Source organism: Brassica oleracea, chromosome C7 (assembly GCF_000695525.1).
Source record: "Brassica oleracea var. oleracea cultivar TO1000 chromosome C7, BOL, whole genome shotgun sequence".
Lineage (NCBI taxonomy): Eukaryota > Viridiplantae > Streptophyta > Magnoliopsida > Brassicales > Brassicaceae > Brassica > Brassica oleracea.
In genome coordinates this window covers 40,846,937-40,854,512 of record NC_027754.1, presented here as the reverse complement: position 1 = coordinate 40,854,512, position 7,576 = coordinate 40,846,937, and the positions used below count along the sequence as shown (strand labels likewise).

At 28.6% G+C, this 7,576-nt stretch overlaps 1 pseudogene; it reads left to right on the top strand.

The window, feature by feature from the left end:
* The first annotated feature begins 5,050 nt into the window (after positions 1 to 5,050).
* On the top strand, positions 5,051 to 6,388 carry LOC106303303 (annotated as a pseudogene).
* Positions 6,389 to 7,576: the final 1,188 nt, after the last annotated feature.

Below are 7,576 nucleotides of genomic sequence, written 5' to 3'. Positions count from 1 at the left end.
AAAAAAAATTTAACTTATGTTTTAATAAATAAGATATAATTTAGTTGTACACATGATCGACGGAATAATATGAGATTGACAAAATAAAACTTTTTAAAAATTATTTAAATAAAAAATTACACATGAAAAAAATATTGACATTTGTTTTAATAAATAAGATATAGAGTATTAGTACTTCCTTTTTCATAACAAATGTCCTTTATGATTTAATAATTGTATTTGACAAATAATGTCCCTTCATGATAAGCGTTTTCATACACATGAATACTACCTTTCACATCTTTATAATGCGCACATTAATGGACACGTTCATGAACTCAGCTCCGTCACTTCGATTGACAGATCCCGAGCGATCTAGCTTTTGCAGCAATTATGACACAAAGTAGTCCCTACTCTAGCCGGTAAAAGAGATGAGTTTCTGTTTGCTTCCGCTATTTTTGATTTTTATCACAACCTCTCATATTCATTTTGCTAACTTTGTAAAGTGTGCACTTATAAAAAGATTACGAGTGTGACTGTATTGTATCACTGGAGTAAAATAAAGTAAGTGAAAATTTATTTCAGCCAATTTCCTCTGATTTTATCCAGTCAAATGTAAAACATTTCAGCTCATTTACTCTAACACAATGAAAAAAGTAGAGATAAATGTTTCTTCAATTTTTGTTAGATGAAAATATTACTCTAGATTTGACAGTTCTCTTTCCTCTCATTTTCACCTTTTCATTTCCACTATTTTACTCTACTAATTATCAGTCACAACCTACGTGTATATGTTCTATCAAATATCTTTAAAAATATGTTGAATAAAAAATGGAACCATAATTAAACCACGAATACTCCATGTGTGGAAGAAGATATAATTAATTAAGCAGGATGACATCAGCTAAGTTAGTTCTCAACTTTTTTTTTTGGTAATCAGTTAGTTCTCAACTTCTTGCGTATTATTGAGAATTCTAATCGGAGTTATCAAAGCTCACACAAGCTAGAATGGTTTGCAACACGACCACCATATTCGTCATCTCACGTCTCAATCCTATTTTTTCCTTTGCCCAGCTGTGCTATCTTTTAAGTTTTGCATATTCTTTCACAAAAAATTATTCATCAATAATGGAGTCCAAAATTTTCAGTTCTTTGAACATGCTTTGTGAATTTGCTTTTTGCAATTAGATTGATTTTGTAAAGTAAAAAGAATTGAAAAGAGGAATTTGATTCCTAATCTTTATAGCAAAATGGAAGAAAACCATGACACATTAAGCATTATCTCATAAGTCAGACTCAAAACTCATTGTTTATCAGTTATCACTTATGTAGTGAAAAGTAAATACTAGTCACGTCAAGACATTAAAAAGGAAATAACCCAAAGTTACTTCTTTTAATAATTTCGATTTATGCTGATTAGTGTGTTTCTGGTAATGTTTATAGAAGATTTTTTTTAAACGTCTGAAACAACTGATTACATCAGTCATACCTTGCTCTTGGTGGTCCTTCCTGGCTGCATGACCGTATCCGTTAAGAGAGTACATTTTAAGCTCTTCTGTCTTTCCTGTTTATAGAAGATTAATGCTTATTTTATAACTTAGTGAAGATATAATTTTGGAGAACAAGATAATAAAATATTCCAAATGCGGTGAGAAGTTATGAGATTATACTCTATTAAGTGGTTGACAATTAAAACAAATTAAATTCATTAGTCCCAAACTACGGAATATATATATTCTTGATTAACACGTTATCAAATACATATATTTATATAAACTATTGAAAAAGATATGTATAACATTCGAGATTCTTTGTTTAACGGCATAAAACAAGCCATGCAATTATATTTTTGCCGTGAATCAAATCATCTTATTTATTTCTTACAAAATCATGAAGAATAACATATAAATTTAAGCAAATTAAAGGGTATATAATCTATCGAACTGCTGTGAAGAATAACTTTATGACTTATATACTTATAATATGAATGATATATTCCATAGTACTTCTTCTATCAAGAATTATATTCTATTCAAGTTAGTTATCTATTTATTATAGTTACTACTAGTGATACACAATTTTTTTTAAAACCTGACAGTTATATGGAATAGAATCAGATTCAGTCAGTTATACGTCACCGTCAACTAGGAAGTCAGAGAATTCATTCGACTGCAAACATTATGAAATCTAATATTTTCCGTTTTTATATTTTTCGTTTGACCGAGAAACACAATTTCAATTAATTAATTAACAGAAAATTTATATTTTACCATAATTTTAATATTTTAATATCATTTTTTAAATTTACTTTTAAAAGATATTTTTTTAATCTTTTTTTAAATTCATGATATTTTTTTTAACTTTCTTAAATCATTTATAAATGTTAATAACAATTTCTAAAATATTGATACAAGTTTATAAATTCAATTATATCCCTAAATACTTAACCCTAAACAATAATCAATAAACCGTAACCTCATATATTATATATTTTTGATAGGTATTTTTGAAAATTGGTAATCAACTTAAAGTAGTTTAAGCAATTTCTCACTAATTAAGAAGTTTTTCATTTGTGTGGAGCAAAAAAAAAGTAGACAAAAACAATTTTTTTCATTTGCCTAAATACATATGCATTCAAACACATAGTAGTTTGATTTAGAATCCGTTGGTGTATTATAAAACATACTTTAAAATGAATTAACCGAATTCCAGCACATAAATCTTATATATTAAAACAGAAGTCACAACCTTAATTCATGTGTATTTTTAAAAAAATAGACCTAATGGACTTATTCCTAGAAAGTCATGTTACATTTAATATCTAATCTTATCATTTAAATTTTGGGCATACCATAAATTTTTATTGGGCTATCAATAATTGGATTTAAAGAATATATGATCCACTGGATCTATAGATAGTATAAATTAAATAGATATAATTTAATGTTGTAATACTATACCTCCATATGTTAAATATTTAAATATTTGTCCATGTTAACTTTTAAAACTATAATTTTTTTTTTAAGTAACAAAAAATCATATTATCTAACAATGATTAATATTTACTACCTTAAATCAATGAAAACAAATTTTAAACTATATAGCTTATATTAAAAATTAAACAAAAACTAAATGTTTAATTATTTAATCGATAATATAAAATTTTGAAGCGAAAAGTTTAATTTTTTAAAAACTTTCTAACTTTGTGAAATGTTACAATATCTTTGAATATGACAATAAAAAAAATATCTTACTAATCTTTATATATATAGTTACGATTTTAATATTGAAATAATAATCCAAAAATATATATATAGAAGAAGATAGTAATACATGTGAAATTTTAAAACAATCTATTCAATGAAAAAATATACCGTAAACTTATTATATTTTAAAAATTGATAGACACATATATTATAATATATACCAATTTAGAATTGAAAACAAAATATTTATAAAAAAATAAATAAAAAAAAACCCGCGCGGTTGCGCTGGTCGAGATCTAGTCTATACTATTAAAATTTCATGTGTGATTTTTTTATTTGGACCTTCCCGAGAAAATTTATTAAATTTTATATAACTTAATTATAATACCTTTATTTTTATTTGAAATACTAATAAATATTTTAAAGAAATGTCTAACAAAATCTTTCAAATATCTTTTAGAATCTTTTTAAAATATATTTTCGAAATTAGTTATTTAAAAAATAAATTATCACAAAGTATAATTAGAAACTTAATTTTAATTTAGTTTTGATTGTAAACAAAAAATAATAATTATAAAAATACTTTTAATAATATTTTAATGATACTAATAATTTCAAATTGAATTTATTACAAATTAAATTTAAGAAATATTTTAAAAGATGTTTTTAAAAAGAAATATTCATTTGTATTTCTAATGTAAAAATAAACATATCCTATCTATTTAGCACATAAATTATGAGTTAATTCATATGTGATTTTTTTTTAAAAAATTAGATCACTTAGAAGTCATACATTTAAATGATTTTACCAAGTAATACAATTAATTAACATTTTCCTTCATAGATGAAACATTCGATCTTTATTCATATCGTATATATAAAACTTTAGTCTACTGTTATTAACGTTTGTGTATTCCCCTGAATTAAAAACCAATTCGGTTTATTATTTAAACAACTATACTTAATTAATTTAATTAATTATTATATACCAAATTCTCTATTATGTAGGTTCAACTTAATTTAATTTTCACATTTCAAATTTAGAAATAAAACAAAATTTATATAAATCAGTATTATTACATAATAATATCTCAAAAATAAATTTGGTTACAAGAATATAAAATTTATAGTAGTAATATTATATGCCACACAAATATTATTATAAAATTAGATAATATATAACACCAAATTATATTAATTTATTGATATATTTTATTGCATAATCTAAAATAATTTATATAGAAAACCCACACCAAGATCTAGTATATTGTTAAATGTGGATCAAAATCTGCAAAAAGCGAAAAGGTAAGAAAAACTCCTTGGGTCACACTTGATGGCCAAACTGTTATGATTAATCAAATAAACATCAAACGATATCATTACAATATTGTAGTGTTTTAGTCTTCATTGTAGTGTTAATTTCTTTTGTCAAAGAAAAGAAGTTCTAGATGGTTTTCTCTATTATTGATTATATAGATACAAAAGTCCTATATGTATTCGTATAAGACATTCTAACCTTAAACCAGGTCCATAGGATTAAGATAAACTGACCCAAAATATACATATAAGAACATTACTTGCACGTACGTATTTCCAATACCTCCTAAAATTTGATTCCTAACTTGTTTTGAAATGAACGAAACTCTTTTTTAACTCTCATTGTCTTGGCAAATATCTCTGCAAGTATCTCGCCAGTGGAATGAAACATGATGATCATATCTCCAATAACGTCACGGATGAATCTCTTTACCGTAGACTACACAACAATAATCAGTTTTGGGAAAATGGGCCTCACAAGTCAAAACCCAATGTCAAAATTAAAAGGCCTGTTAAGAGTATTAATAAATAAACCGTCTTTTACAGGAAACGACGTCGTATCTTGACTAACCCTACAAGAGGTTTCCAAAATTAAACATCGTTTGGAGAAGAAGAGAGAAAGAAACGATGGCGGTTGAAGAAGAAGACACTCCCAAGCCTGTTGCGGAAGAACCCAACGCTAAATCTGTAGAGCAACCTATCGATCGATACCATGAGGAAGGCGATGACAACGAGGAAGGAGAGATCGCCGGCGGAGAGGTAGACGAATCCTCCGCGGTTCCTGAATCGCATCCGTTGGAGCATTCGTGGACCTTATGGTTCGATAATCCTTCCGTTAAATCGAAGCAGACGACCTGGGGAAGCTCCTTGCGATCCGTCTTCACCTTCTCCACCGTCGAGGAGTTCTGGAGGTTATTATAGTCTTTTACATTAATCTTGCCACGTGTTACTTTTTTTTTTTAGTTGTTATTGGTTGTGAATAACATGAGGGGTCCGAGCAAGTTAACCCACGGAGCTGACTTGTACTGCTTCAAGCACAACATCGAGCCTAAGTGGGAGGATCCTATCTGTGCAAACGGACTATGAACTTCCCTAAGGAGAAGTCTGATAAGTCCTGGCTTTACACCGTACGTGTTTTGTTTTTTAATTCTTTAAACTCAGCATCCGAGTCTTATAGGTTTTTTGTTTTCACTTGTTGCTGTGTTTAGTTGCTTGCATTGATCGGAGAACAGTTTGACCATGGCGATGAGATCTGCGGAGCTGTTGTTAACATTAGAGGAAAGCAAGAGAGGATTTCCATTTGGACCAAAAACGCTTCCAACGAAGCTGCTCAGGTAAAATGACAATCTCTCTCTCTCTCTGCTTAGAAAAGGCATGAGATTTCTGAGACCTACAATGTTGCAGGTGAGCATTGGGAGGCAATGGAAGGAGTTTCTTGATTACACCAACAGTATTGGTTTCATCATCCATGTAAGAAGAGAGCTTCTCGTGAATGCTATTTCAAAAGTATTCTCTTTTTTTTTTTTCCATTTCTCACTGTTTTGTTTATTCTTCTATTGGTTTGTTTTTTTTTTCTTCAGGAGGATGCGAAGAAGCTGGATAGGAACGCCAAGAGCGCTTACACCGCTTGAAAAACCCAACAACTTTTCATATCTTCGCACCGTTTCAGTTACAGTTTTGCAGTGAGAGATCTCTCTATCTATATCATCAAAACATGACTTGACGCTGTCTTCGTTCTCGAGTGTTAACTGTTCACAAGTCCAGCTTTTTTATTACTATTAATATACTTAGTGATAGTGTTCCTAAATCTGATGGTCCCCTTGTATAAACCACACTTGTCTACTTAATTTTCATCTCAAGAAGTTGACAAAAACAATTGAAGCCTTGTTGGCAAAAACACCTCAAAGCTTTGGTAGGCCTTAACAATCCATTCATGTTTCAAAACATACAAGGGTCCATGTACGTTGTTTTCTTCAGTTTTTTGGTTTCTGTCAACAACTTTTTCAATAAATATTGTATAGAATTGAACCGATTTAACTCCGTTTTGACGGTGACCGGTTAACTAACTCATCACAGCACAGTCAGGATCTCAACCATTACAAAGAACACATTGAGCGTTGTCTATGAGAGAGGTCTCATTGGTATGGTATCTACCATGACTAGTACGAACTCTCTACACCATTAATGGCAATCTCTAGAGACCATAAATAAAACAATCTCTTGTATTTTTCCTTTTAAAATCATGCAGGTGTGAAGGGTTCTACTTGTATCAGCACATGTAAAGATTATAAACCCTAACGTAACACAAAATTTTTACAGCTTGCAGGTGTGAAGGTTTTTTTACAAGTTTACGAGATTTAACCATGAAGTTTTGTTAAGTTCAATTAAACCCACAATGTGTAATGTAAACTTTTGGTTACGACTTACGACTCTTGTGAAAATCAACATTTTGTACAATTTGTTTTAAAGTTCATGGTTATAATTATCATATGTTTAAGATTAAGAGTTTCATGTTGGTATTTTATCAGCTGAAGATTTAAGCTTTTAAGTATAAATCTATTTTACTGCACCTGGAAATTTCTTATCAATTGAATGAATCGAAAGAAAGAGGTCAAATGTTGAAATACAATTTAGATGTTTTTATACGAATATGTTCGTTTATGTTTATATTTTTAAAGAAAAAAAAAGTTCCATGTGTTTTGCAAGATAGTTGAAGCCTTTAAGGTAAGTTTGTTATGATGTGATATTGACATTTATTTTTAAATAAAATTGTAGTTTTAAAAGATAAATTAATAATGGAAACATCGAGATGATTTTAAAATGAATTAAAAGCATTATTCATAGGGGAAAAAATTTCAGTAATAGTTCATTGACATTATTGTAGGGAAAAAGGGTTCATATATATGTCAGTCGATGATGAACGTAAATGGATATTACTGTTTTGGCACATATCATAGTTGTCATGGGTCACATTTTGTCTTATGACTCCTCATCATACAAAAATGTACATCACGCACTGATAAAAGAATATTTTTTAATTACATTGTCATATCAATTCAAAGATAAAAAAAATT